The sequence below is a fragment of the Cryptomeria japonica genome, unplaced genomic scaffold, assembly GCF_030272615.1.
Source record: "Cryptomeria japonica unplaced genomic scaffold, Sugi_1.0 HiC_scaffold_532, whole genome shotgun sequence".
Taxonomy (NCBI): domain Eukaryota; kingdom Viridiplantae; phylum Streptophyta; class Pinopsida; order Cupressales; family Cupressaceae; genus Cryptomeria; species Cryptomeria japonica.
Window position 1 is genome coordinate 13464 of NW_026729345.1, and position 24510 is coordinate 37973.

Genomic DNA, 24510 nt, shown 5'->3' on the forward strand with positions numbered 1-24510 from the left:
AGCGCTCCTTGGTGCGCACCATGGTGCCCACCAGGCCGCGGCAACCAGCCAAGGTGTGCGCACCAAGGTGCACGGCGGAGGTGCGCACCCGGGGCAAACCGGGGTCCGACTTCGTGCACGCCGCACCTTGGAGCACACATCGGGGCGCTCCCGGGTTCGCACCGGCGTTGCGCACCGTGGTGGGCACCTCGGAGCACACCAAGGTGGCAGCGAGGTGCGCACCTTTGATGCGATGCCTTCACTAATTTCCATAAAAGGCAAAAAAAAAACGAGATTTTAAAATTTCCGTTTTGAAAGATAGTGAGAAAAAGGAATGCTGGTGCCATCTTGAGCCCGCCCTGGTGCGCAGCCCAGCCAAGGTGTGCGCACCAAGGTGCCCACCCTGGCGAAGGTGCGCGCCCGGGCAATTAACCCAACTTCCAACTTCGCGCGCGCCAGGGTGGGAGCGCACCCAACAACCGGGCCTGGGAAGAGCAATGCGAGAAACCCCACCAAACGCTCTGACAAAAAAAGAGGGGGCGCTCCAGTAACCCCGCTTCGGAGCGCACCCTGGGCAAACCCAGCCAAGGTGCCCACCCCGGCCAAGGTGCAGGCGAGGTGCGCACCCGGGGCAAACCGGGCTCCGACAACGTGCACGCCGCACCTTGGACACACTTCGTAGCGCTCCCGGGTGCGCACCTCAGAGCACACCAAGGTGGGCAGCGAGGTGCGCACCTTTGATGCGCTGCCTTCACTAATTTCCAGAAAAGGCAAAAAAAAAAGGAGATTTTAAAATTCTCCGTTTGAAAGATAGTGAAAAAAACGGAACGCGCGTGCCATCTTGAGCCCGCCCTGGTGCGCAGCCCAGGTAAGGTGCCCACCCTGGCAAAGGTGCGCACCCGGGCAATTAACCTACTTCCGACTTCGTGCGCGCCAGGGGTGGCAACCGGGCCTCGGAAGAGCCAATGCGAGAAACCCCACCAAACGCTCCGACAAAAAAAGAGGCGGCGCTCCAATAACCCCGCTTCGGAGCGCAGCCGGGGCAAACCCAGCCAAGGTGCCCACCCCGACGAAGGTGCACGCGAGGTGCGCACCCGGGGCAAACCGGGCTCCGACAACGTGCACGCAGCACCTTGGAGCACACTTCGAAGCACTCCCGGGTCCCACCGGCGTTGCGCACCGTGGTGGGCAGCGAGGTGCGCACCTTTGATGCGCTGCCTTCACTAATTTCCAGAAAAAGGCAAAAAAAAATGAGATTTTAAAATTTCCGTTTTGAAAGATAGTGAAAAAAAAGGAACGCGGGTGCCATCTTGAGCCCCGCCCTGGTGCGCAGCCCAGGCAAGGCATGCGCACCAAGGGTGCCCACCCGAGGTGCACACCCGGGGCAAACCGGGCTCCGACTCGTGCAGGCCGCACCTTGGAGCACACTTCGGAGCGCTCCTTGGTGCGCACCATGGTGCCCACCAGGGCGCGCAACCCAGCCAAGGTCTGCACACTAAGGTGCCCACCCCGGCAAGGTGCACGCGAGGTGCGCACCCGGGGCAAACCGGGCTCCGACTTCGTGCACGCCATGGTGCCCACCGCGGCGAAGGTGCACGCGAGGTGCGCACCCGGGCGCAAACCGGGCTCCGACTTCGTGCACGCCGCACCTTGGAGCACACTTCGGAGCGCTCCTTGGTGCGCACCATGGTGCCCACCAGGGCGCGCAACCCAGCCAAGGTGTGCGCACCAAGGTGCACGCGGAGGGTGCGCACCCGGGGCAAACCGGGGTCCGACTTCGTGCACGCCGCACCTTGGAGCACACATCGGAGCGCTCCCAGGTTCGCACCAGCGTTGCGCACCTTTGATGCGCTGCCTTCACTAATTTCCAGAAAAGGCAAAAAAAAACGATATTTTAAAATTTCCGTTCTGAAAGATAGTGAAAAAAACGGAACGCGGGTGCCATCTTGAGCCCTTCCTGGTGCGCAGCCCAGGCAAGTTGTGCGCACCAAGGTGCCCACCCTGGCGGAGGTGCGCGCCCGGGGCAAACCGGGGCTCCGACTTCGTGCACTGCATGGTGCCCACCAAGGCGCGCAACCCAGCCAAGGTGCCCACCGCAGCGATGGTGCACGCGAGGTGCACACCCGGGGCAAACCGGGCTCCGACTTCGTGCACGCCGCACCTTGGAGCACACTTCAGAGCGCTCCTTGGTGCGCACCAGGGCGCGCAACCCAGCCGAGGTGCCCACCCCGGCGAAGGTGCACGCGAGGGTGCGCACCCGGGGCAAACCGGGCTCCGACTTCGTGCACGCCATGGTGCCCACCGCGGCGAAGGTGCGCACCCGGGGCAAACCGGGCTCCGACCTTCGTGCACGCCGCACCTTGGAGCACACTTCGGAGCGCTCTTGGTGCGCACCATGGTGCCCACCAGGGCCGCGCAACCCAGCAAGGTGTGCGCACCAAGGTGCCACGCGAGGTGCGCACCCGGGGCAAACCGGGGTCCGACTTCGTGCACGCCGCACCTTGGAGCACACATCGGGGCGCTCCCGGGTTCGCACCGGCGTTGCGCACCGTGGTGGCACCTCGGAGCACACCAAGGTGGCAGCGAGGTGCGCACCTTTGATGCGATGCCTTCACTAATTTCCATAAAAGGCAAAAAAAAAAACGAGATTTTAAAATTTCCGTTTTGAAGATAGTGAGAAAAAGGGAATGCTGGTGCCATCTTGAGCCCGCCCTGGTGCGCAGCCCAGCCAAGGTTTGCGCACCAAGGTGCCCACCCTGGCGAAGGTGCGCGCCCGGGCAATTAACCCAACTTCCAACTTCGCGCGCGCCAGGGTGGGAGCGCACCAACAACCGGGCCTGGGAAGAGCCAATGCGAGAAACCCCACCAAACTCTCTGACAAAAAAAGAGGGGGCGCTCCAGTAACCCCGCTTCGGAGCGCACCCTGGGCAAACCCAGCCAAGGTGCCCACCCCGGCAAGGTGCAGGCGAGGTGCGCACCCGGGGCAAACCGGGCTCCGACAACGTGCACGCCGCACCTTGGAGCACACTTCGTAGCGCTCCCGGGTGCGCACCTCAGAGCACACCAAGGTGGGCAGCGAGGTGCGCACCTTTGATGCGCTGCCTTCACTAATTTCCAGAAAAGGCAAAAAAAAAGGAGATTTTAAAATTTCCGTTTTGAAAGATAGTGAAAAAAACGGAACGCGCGTGCCATCTTGAGCCCGCCCTGGTGCGCAGCCCAGGTAAGGTGCCACCCTGGCAAAGGTGCGCACCCGGGCAATTAACCCTACTTCCGACTTCGTGCGCGCCAGGGTGGCAACCGGGCCTCGGAAGAGCCAATGCGAGAAACCCCACCAACGCTCCGACAAAAAAAGAGGCGGCGCTCCAATAACCCCGCTTCGGAGCGCAGCCGGGGCAAACCAAGCCAAGGTGCCCACCCCGACGAAGGTGCACGCGAGGTGCGCACCCGGGGCAAACCGGCTCCGACAACGTGCACGCAGCACCTTGGAGCACACTTCGAAGCACTCCCCGGGTGCCCACCGGCGTTGCGCACCGTGGTGGGCAGCGAGGTGCGCACCTTTGATGCGCTGCCTTCACTAATTTCCAGAAAAAGGCAAAAAAAAATGAGATTTTAAATTTCCGTTTTGAAAGATAGTGAAAAAAAAGGAACGCGGGGTGCCATCTTGAGCCCGCCCTGGTGCGCAGCCCAGGCAAGGCATGCGCACCAAGGTGCCCACCCGAGGTGCACACCCGGGGCAAACCGGGCTCCGACTTCGTGCAGGCCGCACCTTGGAGCACACTTCGGAGCGCTCCTTGGTGCGCACCATGGTGCCCACCAGGGCGCACCCGAGGCAAACGGGCTCCGACTTCGTGCACGCCGCACCTTGGAGCACACATCGGAGCGCTCCCAGGTTCGCACCAGCGTTGCGCACCTTTGATGCGCTGCCTTCACTAATTTCCAGAAAAGGCAAAAAAAAACGATATTTTAAAATTTCCGTTCTGAAAGATAGTGAAAAAAACGGAACGCGGGTGCCATCTTGAGCCCTTCCTGATGCGCAGCCCAGGCAAGTTGTGCGCACCAAGGTGCCCACCCTGGCGGAGGTGCGCGCCCGGGGCAAACCGGGCTCCGACTTCGTGCACTGCATGGTGCCCACCAAGGCGCGCAACCCAGCCAAGGTGCCCACCGCAGCGAAGGTGCACGCGAGGTGCGCACCCGAGGTGCACACCCGGGGCAAACCGGGCTCCGACTTCGTGCACGCCGCACCTTGGAGCACACTTCAGAGCGCTCCTTGGTACGCACCAGGGCGCGCAACCCAGCCAAGGTGCTCACCCCCGGCGGAAGGTGCACGCGAGGTGCGCACCCGGGGCAAACCGGGCTCGGACTTCGTGCACGCCGCACCTTGGAGCACACATCGGAGCCGCTCCCGGGTTCGCACCAGCATTGCGCACCTTTGATGCGCTGCCTTCACTAATTTCCAGAAAAGGCAAAAAAAAGAAAAAAAATGAGATTTTAAAATTTCCGTTTTGAAAGATAGTGAAAAAAAAAAACGGAACGCGGGTGCCATCTTGAGCCCGCCCTGTGTGCAGCCCAGCAAGTTGTGCGCACCAAGGCACCCACCCTGGCCAAGGTGGGTCACGGGGTGGGTCCTAGGGTGGGTAACGGGGTGGGTACTAAGGTGCGTGCCAAGGTGGGTCATAGGGTGGTGCCAAGGTGGGCACCAGGGGTGGGTGTGCACCAACCCTAGCCAGGGTAGGTCACGGGGTGGTTGTCGGGGTGGGCGTCAAGGAGCCAAGGTGGGTGGCAAGTAGCCAAGTTGCGTGCCAAGGTGGGTGTCGGGGTGGGTGCCAAGGATCCAAGGTGGGTGCCAAGGAACCAAGGTGGGTGTCTGGGTGGGTGCCGAGGTGGGAGCCAGGGTGGGTCCCAAGGTGAGTGCAAAGGTGGGTGCCAGGGTCAAGGTGAGTGCCAATGTGGGTTCCAAGGTGCAGGGTCAGGGTGAGTGCCAATGTGGGTTCAAAGGTGCTAAGTTGGTGCGAGGTTGGGTGCGAGGGTGGGTGGGGTGCCAAGGTGTGCTAGGTGGAAGCCCGGGTGGGTCGGCATCCCATGGGTGTCGAGTTGGGTGCCTGATGGGTGCTTCTTGTCAAGTTTTAGTCGTCGGGACTCATTTCGAGCCTTAGAGGTCGTTTCTTGTCCGGTTGCCCTGTCTTCGACCTGGGAACCCAATTTTGGTCCTCGGGTCCCATTTTTTTTTGTCTCGCATCCCACTTTTGGCCTGTGGGCCTTTTCGGGGTCGATTCTCGTTTTGGGCATCAGAGCATGTTTCTTCTCCTAAAACCAATAATTTGTTTATTAAGTCTCGGAACACATTTTTGTTTCTCGTGGACCCATCATGGGTCTTGGAACGCATTTGTGGTCCTTGGGTCCCATTTTGCATCCCGAAACTTGTGTTTTGGTGCTTGATCCCTATTTTGGGTGCCCACCTTGCACCAAGTGCGCACCCGGGGCAAACCGAGCGCCTTGGTGCACCGGGGCAAGATCGAGCGTGCACCCGAGGCGCCCCGAACATGCACCAAGGTGCACTCGGCCCACATGTGAGCGCAGGTCGTTGCGCCCGAGGTGGTGTGTGGGCACCGCGTTGCAGACAGGAGACACTGCACGCACACGACGCCCCCTCCAGGTGCACGCACGTAGGCCGGGCCGGGTGCACACCCGACGCCCTAGCAAGGTGCGCGCACCCGGGCAGGGCTCACACTTGGCGAACGGGGCGCACTTCGCGAGGGAGGGTGGTGCACCTCGACGGGGGTGGGTGGCCGGGGTGGATTCGCACGTGGGGTCGCGGTTTGCTAAGTACACACTGCGACAAGCTCATAACGGGTGCGATCATACCAGCGTTAGTGCACCGGATCCCATCAGAACTCCGCAGTTAAGCGCGCTTGGGCGGAGTAGTACTGGGATGGGTGACCTCCCGGGAAGTCCCGGTGTTGCACCCTTTTTTAGTTTTTCGCCGGGCGTCGCAATGCTATTTGAATAAACCTTTTGCCCGTTTGCGTTCTCGTCGGGGCCGGGCCGGGCCGGGGTGCGCTGCCCGCACTACCGCGCGCGCGGGGGCGGAATCAGACCGAGCGCGCACCCGAGGCGCCCCGAGCACACAGGCCACGGTGCAACCCGGGCGTTGTGCGCGCACCCCGGTGCGCCCGAGGTGCTGCGCGCGCACCCAGGTGAAATCGGTGTGCACCTCGGCCAGTGCGCGCTCGTCGAGTCGCGCACGTTGGCCAAGGTGCACGGTGATGTTTCTTACTCTAAGGTTCCGCACCAGACGCCCGGGACAGGTGAGCGAAGCTGGGCGGGGCCGGGTGCGCGGGCCGGGGCAGGTGCACGCAGCTGGAGAGAGCTTTGGAGCACACTTCGGAGCGCACCAATGATGCGCTCCATTCAAAAGTTTCCTGAAAAGGCAAAAAAAGTTGAGATTATAGAATTTCCCAGTTGAGAGATTGTAAAAAAAAAAATTTAAAATGAAGGAAACGCGGGTGCCAAGGTTGTGCGCAGCCCAGCCAAGGTGGTGCGCACCAAGGCGCCCACCCTGGCGAAGGTGCACGCAAGGTGCGCACCCGAGGCAAACCGGACAATTAACCCAACTTTCGACTTCGCGCGCACCTTGGAGCGCACTTCGGAGCGCTCCTTGGTGCGCACCAATCTTGGGCACCTCGGAGTGCACCATGGCGCCCACCAAGGTGCGCACCCGGGGCAAACCGAGCTCCGACTTCGTGCGCACCTTGGAGCGCACGAAAGGTGCGCACCATGGCGCCCACCAAGGTGCGCAGCCCAGCCAAGGCGTGCGCATCAAGGTGCGCACCCTGGCGAGGTGCGCACCCGGGGCAAACCGAGCTCCGACTTCGTGCGCACCTTGGAGCGCACAAAAGGTGCGCAACCCAGCCAAGAGTGTGCGCACCCCGGTCAAACCGAGCTCCGAATCGTGCGCACCAGAGGTGCACGCCATCGTGCGCACCTTGGAGCACACTTCGGAGCCCTCCTTGGTGCGTCGCCGATGTTGCGCACCTCGGAGCGCACCCGGGGAAAACAATGCAATTAACCCGACTTTCGACTTCGTGGGCACCTCGGAGCGCTCTCGGGTTCGCACCTCGGAGCACACCGAGGTGCGCACCTTTGATGCGCTGCCTTCACCAATTTCCAGAAAAGGCAAGAAAACATTTAAGAAGGTGTGCGCACCGAGGTGCCCACCCTGGCGAAGGTGCACGCGAGGTGCGCACCCGGGGCAAACCGGGCTCCGACTTCGTGCACGCCGCACCTTGGAGCACACTTCGGAGCGCTCCTTGGTGCGCACCAGGGCGCGCAACCCAGCCGAGGTGCCCACCCCGGCGAAGGTGCACGCGAGGTGCGCACCCGGGGCAAACCGGGGCTCCGACATCGTGCACGCCATGGTGCCCACCGCGGCGAAGGTGCACGCGAGGTGCGCACCCGGGGCAAACCGGGCTCCGACTTCGTGCACGCCGCACCTTGGAGCACACTTCGGAGCGCTCCTTGGTGCGCACCATGGTGCCCACCAGGGCGCGCAACCCCGCCGAAGGTGCACGCGAGTGTGCGCACCCGGGGCAAACCGGGCTCCGACTTCGTGCACGCCGCACCTTGGAGCACACTTCGGAGCGCTCCTTGGTGCGCACCATGGTGCCCACCAGGGCGCGCAACCCCGCCGAAGGTGCACGCGAGGTGCGCACCCAGGGGCAAACCGGGCTCCGACTTCGTGCACGCCATGGTGCGCACCGCGGCGAAGGTGCGCACCCGGGGCAAACCGGGCTCCGACTTCGTGCACGCCGCACCTTGGAGCACACTTCGGAGCGCTCCTTGGTGCGCACCAGGGCGCGCAACCCAGCCGAGGTGCCCACCCCGGCGATGGTGCACGCGAGGTGCGTACCCGGGGCAAACCGGGCTCCGACTTCGTGCACGCCGCACCTTGGAGCACACTTCGGAGCGCTCCTTGGTGCGCACCATGGTGCCCACCAGGCCCGCGCAACCCAGCCAAGGTGTGCGCACCAAGGTGCACGCGAGGTGCGCACCCGGGGCAAACCGGGGTCCGACTTCGTGCACGCCGCACCTTGGAGCACACATCGGGGCGCTCCCGGTTCGCACCGGCGTTGCGCACCGTGGTGGGCACCTCGGAGCACACCAAGGTGGGCAGCGAGGTGCGCACCTTTGATGCGATGCCTTCACTAATTTCCATAAAAGGCAAAAAAAAAACGAGATTTTAAAATTTCCGTTTTGAAAGATAGTGAGAAAAAGGGAATGCTGGTGCCATCTTGAGCCCGCCCTGGTGCGCAGCCCAGCCAAGGTGTGCGCACCAAGGTGCCCACCCTGGCGAAGGTGCGCGCGCCGGGCAATTAACCCAACTTCCAACTTCGCGCGCGCCAGGGTGGGAGCGCACCCAACAACCGGGCCTGGGAAGAGCCAATGCGAGAAACCCCACCAAACGCTCTGACAAAAAAAGAGGGGGCGCTCCAGTAACCCCGCTTCGGAGCGCACCCTGGGCAAACCCAGCCAAGGTGCCCACCCCGGCCAAGGTGCAGGCGAGGTGCGCACCCGGGGCAAACCGGGCTCCGACAACGTGCACGCCGCACCTTGGAGCACACTTCGTAGCGCTCCCGGGTGCGCACCTCAGAGCACACCAAGGTGGGCAGCGAGGTGCGCACCTTTGATGCGCTGCCTTCACTAATTTCCAGAAAAGGCAAAAAAAAAAGGAGATTTTAAAATTTCCGTTTTGAAAGATAGTGAAAAAAACGGAACGCGCGTGCCATCTTGAGCCCGCCCTGGTGCGCAGCCCAGGTAAGGTGCCCACCCTGGCAAAGGTGCGCACCGGGCAATTAACCCTACTTCCGACTTCGTGCGCGCCAGGGTGGCAACCGGGCCTCGGAAGAGCAAATGCGAGAAACCCCACCAAACGCTCCGACAAAAAAAGAGGCGGCGCTCCAATACCCCGCTTCGGAGCGCAGCCGGGGCAAACCCAGCCAAGGTGCCCACCCCGACGAAGGTGCACGCGAGGTGCGCACCCGGGGCAAACCGGGCTCCGACAACGTGCACGCAGCACCTTGGAGCACACTTCGAAGCACTCCCGGTTGCCCACCGGCGTTGCGCACCGGTGGTGGGCAGCGAGGTGCGCACCTTTGATGCGCTTGCCTTCACTAATTTCCAGAAAAAGGCAAAAAAAAATGAGATTTTAAAATTTCCGTTTGAAAGATAGTGAAAAAAAAGGAACGCGGGTGCCATCTTGAGCCCGCCCTGGTGCGCAGCCCAGGCAAGGCATGCGCACCAAGGTGCCCACCCGAGGTGCACACCCGGGGCAAACCGGGCTCCGACTTCGTGCAGGCCGCACCTTGAGCACACTTCGGAGCGCTCCTTGGTGCGCACCATGGTGCCCACCAGGGCGCGCAACCCAGCCAAGGTCTGCACACTAAGGTGCCCACCCCGGCGAAGGTGCACGCGAGGTGCGCACCCGGGGCAAACCGGGCTCCGACTTCGTGCACGCCATGGTGCCCACCGCGGCGAAGGTGCACGCGAGGTGCGCACCCGGGGCAAACCGGGCTCCGACTTCGTGCACGCCGCACCTTGGAGCACACTTCGGAGCGCTCCTTGGTGCGCACCATGGTGCCCACCAGGCGCGCAACCCAGCCAAGGTGTGCGCACCAAGGTGCACGCGAGGTGCGCACCCGGGGCAAACCGGGGTCCGACTTCGTGCACGCGCACCTTGGAGCACACATCGGAGCGCTCCCAGGTTCGCACCAGCTCTTGCGCACCTTTGATGCGCTGCCTTCACTAATTTCCAGAAAAGGCAAAAAAAAACGATATTTTAAAATTTCCGTTCTGAAAGATAGTGAAAAAAACGGAACGCGGGTGCCATCTTGAGCCCTTCCTGGTGCGCAGCCCAGGCAAGTTGTGCGCACCAAGGTGCCCACCCTGGCGGAGGTGCGCGCCCGGGGCAAACCGGGCTCCGACTTCGTGCACTGCATGGTGCCCACCAAGGCGCGCAACCCAGCCAAGGTGCCCACCGCAGCGAAGGTGCACGCGAGGTGCACACCCGGGGCAAACCGGGCTCCGACTTCGTGCACGCCGCACCTTGGAGCACACTTCAGAGCGCTCCTTGGTGCGCACCAGGGCGCGCAACCCAGCCGAGGTGCCCACCCCGGCGAAGGTGCACGCGAGGTGCGCACCCGGGGCAAACCGGGCTCCGACTTCGTGCACGCCATGGTGCCCACCGCGGCGAAGGTGCGCACCCGGGGCAAACCGGGCTCCGACTTCGTGCACGCCGCACCTTGGAGCACACTTCGGAGCGCTCCTTGGTGCGCACCATGGTGCCCACCAGGCCGCGCAACCCAGCCAAGGTGTGCGCACCAAGGTGCACGCGAGGTGCGCACCCGGGGGCAAACCGGGGTCCGACTTCGTGCACGCCGCACCTTGGAGCACACATCGGGGCGCTCCCGGGTTCGCACCGGCGTTGCGCACCGTGGTGGGCACCTCGGAGCACACCAGGTGGGCAGCGAGGTGCGCACCTTTGATGCGATGCCTTCACTAATTTCCATAAAAGGCAAAAAAAAAACGAGATTTTAAAATTTCCGTTTTGAAAGATAGTGAGAAAAAGGGAATGCTGGTGCCATCTTGAGCCCGCCCTGGTGCGCAGCCCAGCCAAGGTTTGCGCACCAAGGTGCCCACCCTGGCGAAGGTGCGCGCCCGGGCAATTAACCCAACTTCCAACTTCGCGCGCGCCAGGGTGGGAGCGCACCCAACAACCGGGCCTGGGAAGAGCCAATGCGAGAAACCCCACCAAACTCTCTGACAAAAAAAGAGGGGGCGCTCCAGTAACCCCGCTTCGGAGCGCACCCTGGGCAAACCCAGCCAAGGTGCCCACCCCGGCCAAGGTGCAGGCGAGGTGCGCACCCGGGGCAAACCGGGCTCCGACAACGTGCACGCCGCACCTTGGAGCACACTTCGTAGCGCTCCCGGTGCGCACCTCAGAGCACACCAAGGTGGGCAGCGAGGTGCGCACCTTTGATGCGCTGCCTTCACTAATTTCCAGAAAAGGCAAAAAAAAAAGGAGATTTTAAATTTCCGTTTTGAAAGATAGTGAAAAAAACGGAACGCGCGTGCCATCTTGAGCCCGCCCTGGTGCGCAGCCCAGGGTAAGGTGCCACCCTGGCAAAGGTCGCACCCGGGCAATTAACCCTACTTCCGAACTTCGTGCGCGCCAGGGTGGCAACCGGGCCTCGGAAGAGCCAATGCGAGAAACCCCACCAAACGCTCCGACAAAAAAAGAGGCGGGCGCTCCAATAACCCCGCTTCGGAGCGCAGCCGGGGCAAACCAAGCCAAGGTGCCCACCCCGACGAAGGTGCACGCGAGGTGCGCACCCGGGGCAAACCGGGCTCCGACAACGTGCACGCAGCACCTTGGAGCACACTTCGAAGCACTCCCGGGTGCCCACCGGCGTTGCGCACCGTGGTGGGCAGCGAGGGTGCGCACCTTTTGATGCGCTGCCTTCACTAATTTCCAGAAAAAGGCAAAAAAAAATGAGATTTTAAAATTTCCGTTTTGAAAGATAGTGAAAAAAAAAGGAACGCGGGTGCCATCTTGAGCCCGCCCCTGGTGCGCAGCCCAGGCAAGGCATGCGCACCAAGGTGCCCACCCGAGGTGCACACCCGGGGCAAACCGGGCTCCGACTTCGTGCAGGCCGCACCTTGGAGCACACTTCGGAGCGCTCCTTGGTGCGCACCATGGTGCCCACCAGGGCGCACCCGAGGCAAACCGGGCTCCGACTTCGTGCACGCCGCACCTTGGAGCACACATCGGAGCGCTCCCAGGTTCGCACCAGCGTTGCGCACCTTTGATGCGCTGCCTTCACTAATTTCCAGAAAGGCAAAAAAAAACGATATTTTAAATTTCCGTTCTGAAAGATAGTGAAAAAAACGGAACCGCGGGTGCCATCTTGAGCCCTTCCTGATGCGCAGCCCAGGCAAGTTGTGCGCACCAAGGTGCCCACCCTGGCGGAGGTGCGCGCCCGGGGCAAACCGGGCTCCGACTTCGTGCACTGCATGGTGCCCACCAAGGCGCGCAACCCAGCCAAGGTGCCCACCGCAGCGAAGGTGCACGCGAGGTGCGCACCCGAGGTGCACACCCGGGGCAAACCGGGCTCCGACTTCGTGCACGCCGCACCTTGGAGCACACTTCAGAGCGCTCCTTGGTACGCACCAGGGGCGCGCAACCCAGCCAAGGTGCTCACCCCGGCGAAGGTGCACGCGAGGTGCGCACCCGGGGCAAACCGGGCTCGGACTTCGTGCACGCCGCACCTTGGAGCACACATCGGAGCGCTCCCGGTGTTCGCACCAGCATTGCGCACCTTTTATGCGCTGCCTTCACTAATTTCCAGAAAAGGCAAAAAAAAGAAAAAAATGAGATTTTAAAATTTCCGTTTTGAAAGATAGTGAAAAAAACGGAACGCGGGTGCCATCTTGAGCCCGCCCTGGTGTGCAGCCCAGGCAAGTTGTGCGCACCAAGGCACCCACCCTGGCCAGGTGGGTCACGGGGTGGGGTCCTAGGGTGGGTAACGGGGTGGGTACTAAGGTGCGTGCCAAGGTGGGTCATAGGGTGGGTGCCAAGGTGGGCACCAGGGTGGGTGTGCACCAACCCTAGCCAGGGTAGGTCACGGGGTGGTTGTCGGGGTGGGCGTCAAGGAGCCAAGGTGGGTGGCAAGTAGCCAAGTTGCGTGCCAAGGTGGGTGTCGGGGTGGGTGCCAAGGATCCAAGTGGGTGCCAAGGAACCAAGGTGGGTGTCTGGGTGGGTGCCGAGGTGGGAGCCAGGGTGGGTCCCAAGGTGAGTGCAAAGGTGGGTGCCAGGGTCAAGGTGAGTGCCAATGTGGGTTCCAAGGTGCCGAGGGTCAGGGTGAGTGCCAATGTGGGTTCAAAGGTGCTAAGTTGGGTGCGAGGTTGGGTGCGAGGTGGGTGGGTGCCAAGGTGTGCTAGGTGGAAGCCCGGGTGGGTCGGCATCCATGGGTGTCGAGTTGGGTGCCTGATGGGTGCTTCTTGTCAAGTTTTAGTCGTCGGGACTCATTTCAAGCCTTAGAGGTCGTTTCTTGTCCCGGTTGCCCTGTCTTCGACCTGGGAACCCAATTTTGGTCCTCGTGTCCCATTTTTTTTTTGTCTCGCATCCCACTTTTGGCCTGTGGCCTTTCGGGGTCGATTCTCGTTTTGGGCATCAGAGCATGTTTCTTCTCCTAAAACCCAATATTTGTTTATTAAGTCTCGGAACACATTTTTGTTCTCGTGGACCATCATGGGTCTTGGAACGCATTTGTGGTCCTTGGGTCCCATTTTGCATCCCGAAACTTGTGTTTTGGTGCTTGTCCCTATTTTGGGTGCCCACCTTGCACCAAGTGCGCACCCGGGGCAAACCGAGCGCCTTGGTGCCCGGGGCAAGATCGAGCGTGCACCCGAGGCGCCCCGAACATGCACCAAGGTGCACTCGGCCCACATGTGAGCGCAGGTCGTTGCGCCCGAGTTGGTGTGTGGGCACCGCGTTGCAGACGGGACACTGCACGCACACGACGCCCCCTCCAGGTGCACGCACGTAGGCCGGGCCGTGTGCACACCCGACGCCCTAGCAAGGTGCGCGCACCGGGCAGGGCTCACACTTGGCGAACGGGGCGCACTTCGCGAGGGAGGGTGTGCACCTCGACGGGGGTGGGTGGCCGGGGTGGATTCGCACGTGGGTTCGCGGTTTGCTAAGTACACACTGCGACAAGCTCATAACGGGTGCGATCATACCAGCGTTAGTGCACCGGATCCCATCAGAACTCCGCAGTTAAGCGCGCTTGGGCCGGAGTAGTACTGGGATGGGTGACCTCCCGGGAAGTCCCGGTGGTTGCACCCTTTTTTTAGTTTTTCGCCGGGCGTCGCAATGCTATTTGAATAAACCCTTTTGCCCGTTTGCGTTCTCGTCGGGGCCGGGCGGGCCGGGGTGCGCTGCCCGCACTACCGCGCGCGCGGGGGGCGACACCGAGCGCGCACCCGAGGCGCCCCGAGCACACAGGCCACGGTGCAACCCGGGCGTTGTGCGCGCACCCCGGTGCGCCCGAGGTTGCTGCGCGCAGCACCCAGGTGAAAATCGGTGTGCACCTCGGCCAGTGCGCGCTCGGTCGAGTCGCGCACGTTGGCCAAGGTGCACGGTGATGTTTCTTACTCTAAGGTTCCGCACCAGACGCCCGGGACAGGTGAGCGAAGCTGGGCGGGGCCGGGTGCGCGGCCGGGGCAGGTGCACGCAGCTGGAGAGAGCTTTGGAGCACACTTCGGAGCGCACCAATGATGCGCTCCATTCAAAAGTTTCTGAAAAGGCAAAAAAAGTTGAGATTATAGAATTTCCACTTGAGAGATTGTAAAAAAAAAAATTTAAAATGAAGGAAACGCGGGTGCCAAGGTGTGCGCAGCCCAGCCAAGGTGTGCGCACCAAGGCGCCACCCTGGCGAAGGTGCACGCAAGGTGCGCACCGAGGCAAACCGGACAATTAACCCAACTTTCGACTTCGCGCGCACCTTGGAGCGCACTTCGGAGCGCTCCTTGGTGCGCACCAATCTTGGGCACCTCGGAGTGCACCATGGCGCCCACCAAGGTGCGCACCCGGGGCAAACCGAGCTCCGACTTCGTGCGCACCTTGGAGCGCACGAAAGGGTGCGCACCATGGCGCCCACCAAGGTGCGCAGCCCAGCCAAGGCTGTGCGCATCAAGGTGCGCACCTGGCGAAGGTGCGCACCCGGGGCAAACCGAGCTCCGACTTCGTGCGCACCTTGGAGCGCACAAAAGGTGCGCAACCCAGCCAAGGTGTGCGCACCCCGGTCCAAACCGAGCTCCGAATCGTGCGCACCAGAGGTGCACGCCATCGTGCGCACCTTGGAGCACACTTCGGAGCCCTCCTTGGTGCGCGCCGATGTTGCGCACCTCGGAGCGCACCCGGGGAAAACAATGCAATTAACCCGACTTTCGACTTCGTGGGCACCTCGGAGCGCTCTCGGGTTCGCACCTCGGAGCACACTGAGGTGCGCACCTTTGATGCGCTGCCTTCACCAAATTTCCAGAAAAGGCAAGAAAACATTGAGAAGGTGTGCGCACCGAGGTGCCCACCCTGGCGAAGGGTGCACGCGAGGTGCGCACCCGGGGCAAACCGGGCTCCGACTTCGTGCCACGCCGCACCTTGGAGCACCTTCGGAGCGCTCCTTGGTGCGCACCAGGGCGCGCAACCCAGCCGAGGTGCCCACCCCGGCGAAGGTGCACGCGAGGTGCGCACCCGGGGCAAACCGGGCTCCGACTTCGTGCACGCCATGGTGCCCACCGCGGCGAAGGTGCACGCGAGGTGCGCACCCGGGCAAACCGGGGCTCCGACTTCGTGCACGCCCGCACCTTGGAGCACACTTCGGAGCGCTCCTTGGTGCGCACCATGGTGCCCACCAGGGCGCGCAACCCCGCCGAAGGTGCACGCGAGGTGCGCACCCGGGGCAAAACCGGGCTCCGACTTCGTGCACGCCGCACCTTGGAGCACACTTCGGAGCGCTCCTTGGTGCGCACCATGGTGCCCACCAGGGCGCGCAACCCCGCCGAAGGTGCACGCGAGGTGCGCACCCGGGGCAAACCGGGCTCCGACTTCGTGCACGCCATGGTGCGCACCGCGGCGAAGGTGCGCACCCGGGGCAAACCGGGCTTCCGACTTCGTGCACGCCGCACCTTGGAGCACACTTCGGAGCGCTCCTTGGTGCGCACCAGGGCGCGCAACCCAGCCGAGGTGCCCACCCCGGCGAAGGTGCACGCGAGGTGCGTACCCGGGGCAAACCGGGCTCCGACTTCGTGCACGCCGCACCTTGGAGCACACTTCGGAGCGCTCCTTGGTGCGCACCATGGTGCCCACCAGGCCGCGCAACCCAGCCAAGGTAGTGCGCACCAAGGTGCACGCGAGGTGCGCACCCGGGGCAAACCGGGGTCCGACTTCGTGCACGCCGCACCTTGGAGCAACATCGGGGCGCTCCCGGGTTCGCACCGGCGTTGCGCACCGTGGTGGGCACCTCGGAGCACACCAAGGTGGGCAGCGAGGTGCGCACCTTTTGATGCGATGCCTTCACTAATTTTCCATAAAAGGCAAAAAAAAAAACGAGATTTTAAAATTTCCGTTTTGAAAGATAGTGAGAAAAAGGGAATGCTGGTGCCATCTTGAGCCCGCCCTGGTGCGCAGCCCAGCCAAGGTTGTGCGCACCAAGGTGCCCACCCTGGCGAAGGTGCGCGCCCGGGCAATTAACCCAACTTCCAACTTCGCGGCGCGCCAGGGTGGGAGCGCACCCAACAACCGGGCCTGGGAAGAGCAATGCGAGAAACCCCACCAAACGCTCTGACAAAAAAAGAGGGGGCGCTCCAGTAACCCCGCTTCGGAGCGCACCCTGGGCAAACCCAGCCAAGGTGCCCCACCCCGGCCAAGGTGCAGGCGAGGTGCGCACCCGGGGCAAACCGGGCTCCGACAACGTGCACGCCGCACCTTGGAGCACACTTCGTAGCGCTCCCGGGTGCGCACCTCAGAGCACACCAAGGTGGGCAGCGAGGTGCGCACCTTTGATGCGCTGCCTTCACTAATTTCCAGAAAAGGCAAAAAAAAAAAGGAGATTTTAAAATTTCCGTTTTGAAAAGATAGTGAAAAAAACGGAACGCGCGTGCCATCTTGAGCCCGCCCTGGTGCGCAGCCCAGGTAAGGTGCCCACCCTGGCAAAGGTGCGCACGCCGGGCAATTAACCCTACTTCCGACTTCGTGCGCGCCAGGGTGGCAACCGGGCCTCGGAAGAGCCAATGCGAGAAACCCCACCAAACGCTCCGACAAAAAAAGAGGCGGCGCTCCAATAACCCCGCTTCGGAGGCGCAAGCCGGGGCAAACCCAGCCAAGGTGCCCACCCCGACGAAGGTGCACGCGAGGTGCGCACCCGGGGCAAAACCGGCTCCGACAACGTGCACGCAGCACCTTGGAGCACACTTCGAAGCACTCCCGGGTTGCCCACCGGCGTTGCGCACCGTGTGGGCAGCGAGGTGCGCACCTTTGATGCGCTGCCTTCACTAATTTCCAGAAAAAGGCAAAAAAAAATGAGATTTAAAATTTCCGTTTTGAAAGATAGTGAAAAAAAAGGAACGCGGGTGCCATCTTGAGCCCGCCCTGGTGGCAGCCCAGGCAAGGCATGCGCACCAAGGTGCCCACCCGAGGTGCACACCCGGGGCAAACCGGGCTTCCGACTTCGTGCAGGCCGCACCTTGGAGCACACTTCGGAGCGCTCCTTGGTGCGCACCATGTGCCCACCAGGGCGCGCAACCCAGCCAAGGTCTGCACACTAAGGTGCCCACCCCGGCGAAGGTGCACGCGAGGTGCGCACCCGGGGCAAACCGGGCTCCGACTTCGTGCACGCCATGGTGCCCCACCGCGGCGAAGGTGCACGCGAGGTGCGCACCCGGGGCAAAACCGGGCTCCGACTTCGTGCACGCCGCACCTTGGAGCACACTTCGGAGCGCTCCTTGGTGCGCACCATGGTGCCCACCAGGGCGCGCAACCCAGCCAAGGGTGTGCGCACCAAGGTGCACGCGAGGTGCGCACCCGGGGCAAACCGGGGTCCGACTTCGTGCACGCCGCACCTTGGAGCACACATCGGAGCGCTCCCAGGTTCGCACCAGCGTTGCGCACCTTTGATGCGCTGCCTTCACTAATTTCCAGAAAAGGCAAAAAAAAAACGATATTTTAAAATTTCCGTTCTGAAAGATAGTGAAAAAAACGGAACGCGGGTGCCATCTTGAGCCCTTCCTGGTGCGCAGCCCAGGCAAGTTGTGCGCACCAAGGTGCCCACCCTGGCGGAGGTGCGCGCCCGGGGCAAACCGGGCTCCGACTTCGTGCACTGCATGGTGCCCACCAAGGCGCGCAACCCAGCCAAGGTGCCCACCGCAGCGAAGGTGCACGCGAGGTGCACACCCGGGGCAAACCGGGCTCCGACTTCGTGCACGCCGCACCTTGGAGCACACTTCAGAGCGCCTCCTTGGTGCGCACCAGGGCGCGCAACCCAGCCGAGGTGCCCACCCCGGCGAAGGTGCACGCGAGGTGCGCACCCGGGGCAAACCGGGCTCCGACTTCGTGCACCGCCATGGTGCCCACCGCGGCGAAGGTGCGCACCCGGGGCAAACCGGGCTCCCGACTTCGTGCACGCCGCACCTTGGAGCACACTTCGGAGCGCTCCTTGGTGCGCACCATGGTGCCCACCAGGCCGCGCAACCCAGCCAAGGTGTGCGCACCAAGGTGCACGCGAGGTGCGCACCCGGGGCAAACCGGGGTCCGACTTCGTGCACGCCGCACCTTGGAGCACACATCGGGGCGCTCCCGGGTTCGCACCGGCGTTGCGCACCGTGGTGGGCACCTCGGAGCACACCAAGGTGGCAGCGAGGTGCGCACCTTTGATGCGATGCCTTCACTAATTTCCATAAAAGGCCAAAAAAAAAAACGAGATTTTAAATTTCCGTTTTGAAAGATAGTGAGAAAAAGGGGAATGCTGGTGCCATCTTGAGCCCGCCCTGGTGCGCAGCCCAGCCAAGGTTTGCGCACCAAGGTGCCCACACCTGGCGAAGGTGCGCGCCCGGGCAATTAACCCAACTTCCAACTTCGCGCGCGCCAGGGTGGGAGCGCACCCAACAACCGGGCCTGGGAAGAGCCAATGCGAGAAACCCCACCAAACTCTCTGACAAAAAAAGAGGGGGCGCTCCAGTAACCCCGCTTCGGAGCGCACCCTGGGCAAACCCAGCCAAGGTGCCCACCCCGGCCAAGGTGCAGGCGAGGTGCGCACCCGGGCAAACCGGGCTCCGACAACGTGCACGCCGCACCTGGAGCACACTTCGTAGCGCTCCCGGGTGCGCACCTCAGAGCACACCAAGGTGGGCAGCGAGGTGCGCACCTTTGATGCGCTGCCTTCACTAATTTCCAGAAAAGGCAAAAAAAAAAGGAGATTTTAAAATTTCCGTTTTGAAAGATAGTGAAAAAAACGGAACGCGCGTGCCATCTTGAGCCCGCCCTGGTGCGCAGCCCAGGTAAGGTGCCACCCTGGCAAAGGTGCGCACCCGGGCAATTAACCCTACTTCGACTTCGTGCGCGCCAGGGTGGCAACCGGGCCTCGAAGAGCCAATGCGAGAAACCCCACCAAACGCTCCGACAAAAAAAGAGGCGGCGCTCCAATAACCCCGCTTCGGAGCGCAGCCGGGGCAAACCAAGCCAAGGTGCCCACCCCGACGAAGGTGCACGCGAGGTGCGCACCCGGGGCAAACCGGGCTCCGACAACGTGCACGCAGCACCTTGGAGCACACTTCGAAGCACTCCGGGTGCCCACCGGCGTTGCGCACCGTGGTGGGCAGCGAGGTGCGCACCTTTGATGCGCTGCCTTCACTAATTTCCAGAAAAAGGCAAAAAAAAATGAGATTTTAAAATTTCCGTTTTGAAAGATAGTGAAAAAAAAGGAACGCGGGTGCCATCTTGAGGCCCGCCCAGGTGCGCAGCCCAGGCATGGCATGCGCACCAAGGTGCCCACCCGAGGTGCACACCCGGGGCAAACCGGGCTCCGACTTCGTGCTGGCCGCACCTTGGAGCACACTTCGGAGCGCTCCTTGGTGCGCACCATGGTGCCCACCAGGGCGCACCCGAGGCAAACCGGGCTCCGACTTCGTGCACGCCGCACCTTGGAGCACACATCGGAGCGCTCCCAGGTTCGCACCAGCGTTGCGCACCTTTGATGCGCTGCCTTCACTAATTTCCAGAAAAGGCAAAAAAAAAACGATATTTTAAAATTTCCGTTCTGAAAGATAGTGAAAAAAAACGGAACGCGGGTGCCATCTTGAGCCCTTCCTGATGCGCAGCCCAGGCAAGTTGTGCGCACCAAGGTGCCCACCCTGGCGGAGGTGCGCGCCCGGGGCAAACCGGGCTCCGACTTCGTGCACTGCATGGTGCCCACCAAGGCGCGCAACCCAGCCAAGGTGGCCCACCGCAGCGAAGGTGCACGCGAGGTGCGCACCCGAGGTGCACACCCGGGGCAAACCGGGCTCCGACTTCGTGCACGCCGCACCTTGGAGCACACTTCAGAGCGCTCCTTGGTACGCACCAGGGCGCGCAACCCAGCCAAGGTGCTCACCCCGGCGAAGGTGCACGCGAGGTGCGCACCCGGGGCAAACCGGGCTCGGACTTCGTGCACGCCGCACCTTGGAGCACACATCGGAGCGCTCCCGGGTTCGCACCAGCATTGCGCACCTTTGATGCGCTGCCTTCACTAATTTCCAGAAAAGGCAAAAAAAAGAAAAAAATGAGATTTTAAAATTTCCGTTTTGAAAGATAGTGAAAAAAACGGAACGCGGGTGCCATCTTGAGCCCGCCCTGGTGTGCAGCCCAGGCAAGTTGTGCGCACCAAGGCACCCACCCTGGCCAAGGTGGGTCACGGGGTTGGGTCCTAGGGTGGGTAACGGGGTGGGTACTAAGGTGCGTGCCAAGGTGGGGTCATAGGGTGGGTGCCAAGGTGGGCACCAGGGTGGGTGTGCACCAACCCTAGCCAGGGTAGGTCACGGGGTGGTTGTCGGGGTGGGCGTCAAGGAGCCAAGGTGGGTGGCAAGTAGCCAAGTTGCGTGCCAAGGTGGGTGTCGGGGTGGGTGCCAAGGATCCAAGGTGGGTGCCAAGGAACCAAGGTGGGTGTCTGGGTGGGTGCCGAGGTGGGAGCCAGGGGGGGTCCCAAGGTGAGTGCAAAGGTGGGTGCCAGGGTCAAGGTGAGTGCCAATGTGGGTTCCAAGGTGCCAGGGTCAGGGTGAGTGCCAATGTGGGTTCAAAGTGCTAAGTTGGGTGCGAGGTTGGGTGCGAGGGTGGGTGGGTGCCAAGGTGTGCTAGGTGGAAGCCCGGGTGGGTCGGCATCCCATGGGTGTCGAGTTGGGTGCCTGATGGGTGCTTCTTGTCAAGTTTTAGTCGTCGGGACTCATTTCGAGCCTTAGAGGTCGTTTCTTGTCCGGTTGCCCTGTCTTCGACCTGGGAACCCAATTTTGGTCCTCGGGTCCCATTTTTTTTTGTCTCGCATCCCACTTTTGGCCTGTGGCCTTTTCGGGGTCGATTCTCGTTTTTGGGCATCAGAGCATGTTTCTTCTCCTAAAACCCAATATTTGTTTATTAAGTCTCGGAACACATTTTTGTTCTCGTGGACCCATCATGGGTCTTGGAACGCATTTGTGGGTCCTTGGGTCCCATTTTGCATCCCGAAACTTGTGTTTGGTGCTTGATCCCTATTTTGGGGTGCCCACCTTGCACCAAGTGCGCACCCGGGGCAAACCGAGCGCCTTGGTGCACGGGGCAAGATCGAGCGTGCACCCGAGGCGCCCCGAACATGCACCCAAGGTGCACTCGGCCCACATGTGAGCGCAGGTCGTTGCGCCCGAGGTGGTGTGTGGGCACCGCGTTGCAGACGGGACACTGCACGCACACGACGCCCCCTCCAGGTGCACGCACGTAGGCCGGGCCGGGTGCACACCCGACGCCCTAGCAAGGTGCGCGCACCCGGGCAGGGCTCACACTTGGCGAACGGGGCGCATCTTCGCGAGGGAGGGTGTGCACCTCGACGGGGGTGGGTGGCCGGGGTGGATTCGCACGTGGGTCGCGGTTTGCTAAGTACACACTGCGACAAGCTCATAACGGGTGCGATCATACCAGCGTTAGTGCACCGGATCCCATCAGAACTCCGCAGTTAAGCGCGCTTGGGCCGGAGTAGTACTGGGATGGGTGACCTCCCGGGAAGTCCCGGTGTTGCCACCCTTTTTTAGTTTTTCGCCGGGCGTCGCAATGCTATTTGAATAAACCTTTTGCCCGTTTGCGTTCTCGTCGGGGCCGGGCCGGGCCGGGGTGCGCTGCCCGCACTACCGCGCGCAGCCCGGGGGCGACACCGAGCGCGCACCCGAGGCGCCCCGAGCACACAGGCCACGGTGCAACCCTGGCGTTGTGCGCGCACCCCGGTGCGCCCGAGGTGCTGCGCGCGCACCCAGGTGAAATCGGTGTGCACCTCGGCCAGTGCGCGCTCGGTCGAGTCGCGCACGTTGGCCAAGGTGCACGGTGATGTTTCTTACTCTAAGGTTCCGCACCAGACGCCCGGGACAGGTGAGCGAAGCTGGGCGGGGGCCGGGTGCGCGGCCGGGGCAGGTGCACGCAGCTGGAGAGAGCTTTGGAGCACACTTCGGAGCGCACCAATGATGCGCTCCATTCAAAAGTTTCCTGAAAAGGCAAAAAAAGTTGAGATTATAGAATTTCCCACTTGAGAGATTGTAAAAAAAAAAATTTAAAATGAAGGAAACGCGGGTGCCAAGGTGTGCGCAGCCCAGCCAAGGTGTGCGCACCAAGGCGCCCACCCTGGCGAAGGTGCACGCAAGGTGCGCACCCGAGGCAAACCGGACAATTAACCCAACTTTCGACTTCGCGCGCACCTTGGAGCGCACTTCGGAGCGCTCCTTGGTGCGCACCAATCTTGGGCACCTCGGAGTGCACCATGGCGCCCACCAAGGTGCGCACCCGGGGCAAACCGAGCTCCGACTTCGTGCGCACCTTGGAGCGCACGAAAGGTGCGCACCATGGCGCCCACCAAGGTGCGCAGCCCAGCCAAGGCGTGCGCATCAAGGTGCGCACCCTGGCGAAGGTGCGCACCCGGGGCAAACCGAGCTCCGACTTCGTGCGCACCTTGGAGCGCACAAAAGGTGCGCAACCCAGCCAAGGTGTGCGCACCCCGGTCAAACCGAGCTCCGAATCGTGCGCACCAGAGGTGCACGCCATCGTGCGCACCTTGGAGCACACTTCGGAGCCCTCCTTGGTGCGCGCCGATGTTGCGCACCTCGGAGCGCACCCGGGGAAAACAATGCAATTAACCCGACTTTCGACTTCGTGGGCACCTCGGAGCGCTCTCGGGTTCGCACCTCGGAGCACACCGAGGTGCGCACCTTTGATGCGCTGCCTTCACCAATTTCCAGAAAAGGCAAGAAAACATTGAGAAGGTGTGCGCACCGAGGTGCCCACCCTGGCGAAGGTGCACGCGAGGTGCGCACCCGGGGCAAACCGGGCTCCGACTTCGTGCACGCCGCACCTTGGAGCACACTTCGGAGCGCTCCTTGGTGCGCACCAGGGCGCGCAACCCAGCCGAGGTGCCCACCCCGGCGAAGGTGCACGCGAGGTGCGCACCCGGGGCAAACCGGGCTCCGACTTCGTGCACGCCATGGTGCCCACCGCGGCGAAGGTGCACGCGAGGTGCGCACCCGGGGCAAACCGGGCTCCGACTTCGTGCACGCCGCACCTTGGAGCACACTTCGGAGCGCTCCTTGGTGCGCACCATGGTGCCCACCAGGGCGCGCAACCCCGCCGAAGGTGCACGCGAGGTGCGCACCCGGGGCAAACCGGGCTCCGACTTCGTGCACGCCGCACCTTGGAGCACACTTCGGAGCGCTCCTTGGTGCGCACCATGGTGCCCACCAGGGCGCGCAACCCCGCCGAAGGTGCACGCGAGGTGCGCACCCGGGGCAAACCGGGCTCCGACTTCGTGCACGCCATGGTGCGCACCGCGGCGAAGGTGCGCACCCGGGGCAAACCGGGCTCCGACTTCGTGCACGCCGCACCTTGGAGCACACTTCGGAGCGCTCCTTGGTGCGCACCAGGGCGCGCAACCCAGCCGAGGTGCCCACCCCGGCGAAGGTGCACGCGAGGTGCGTACCCGGGGCAAACCGGGCTCCGACTTCGTGCACGCCGCACCTTGGAGCACACTTCGGAGCGCTCCTTGGTGCGCACCATGGTGCCCACCAGGCCGCGCAACCCAGCCAAGGTGTGCGCACCAAGGTGCACGCGAGGTGCGCACCCGGGGCAAACCGGGGTCCGACTTCGTGCACGCCGCACCTTGGAGCACACATCGGGGCGCTCCCGGGTTCGCACCGGCGTTGCGCACCGTGGTGGGCACCTCGGAGCACACCAAGGTGGGCAGCGAGGTGCGCACCTTTGATGCGATGCCTTCACTAATTTCCATAAAAGGCAAAAAAAAAACGAGATTTTAAAATTTCCGTTTTGAAAGATAGTGAGAAAAAGGGAATGCTGGTGCCATCTTGAGCCCGCCCTGGTGCGCAGCCCAGCCAAGGTGTGCGCACCAAGGTGCCCACCCTGGCGAAGGTGCGCGCCCGGGCAATTAACCCAACTTCCAACTTCGCGCGCGCCAGGGTGGGAGCGCACCCAACAACCGGGCCTGGGAAGAGCCAATGCGAGAAACCCCACCAAACGCTCTGACAAAAAAAGAGGGGGCGCTCCAGTAACCCCGCTTCGGAGCGCACCCTGGGCAAACCCAGCCAAGGTGCCCACCCCGGCCAAGGTGCAGGCGAGGTGCGCACCCGGGGCAAACCGGGCTCCGACAACGTGCACGCCGCACCTTGGAGCACACTTCGTAGCGCTCCCGGGTGCGCACCTCAGAGCACACC

At 62.8% G+C, this 24510-nt stretch overlaps 3 non-coding genes across 3 annotated transcripts; all 3 read left to right on the forward strand.

The window, feature by feature from the left end:
• Positions 1-5827: 5827 nt before the first annotated feature.
• LOC131872186 (5S ribosomal RNA) lies at positions 5828-5945 on the forward strand. Its single transcript, XR_009370363.1, has one exon. It is a non-coding gene; the product is annotated as a 5S ribosomal RNA (ribosomal RNA).
• A 7814-nt stretch (positions 5946-13759) lies between these two features.
• On the forward strand, positions 13760-13879 carry LOC131872194 (5S ribosomal RNA). The gene has a single exon (XR_009370371.1). It is a non-coding gene; the product is annotated as a 5S ribosomal RNA (ribosomal RNA).
• Positions 13880-21710: 7831 nt separating this feature from the next.
• On the forward strand, positions 21711-21829 carry LOC131872195 (5S ribosomal RNA). Its single transcript, XR_009370372.1, has one exon. It is a non-coding gene; the product is annotated as a 5S ribosomal RNA (ribosomal RNA).
• The last annotated feature ends 2681 nt before the right edge of the window (positions 21830-24510 follow it).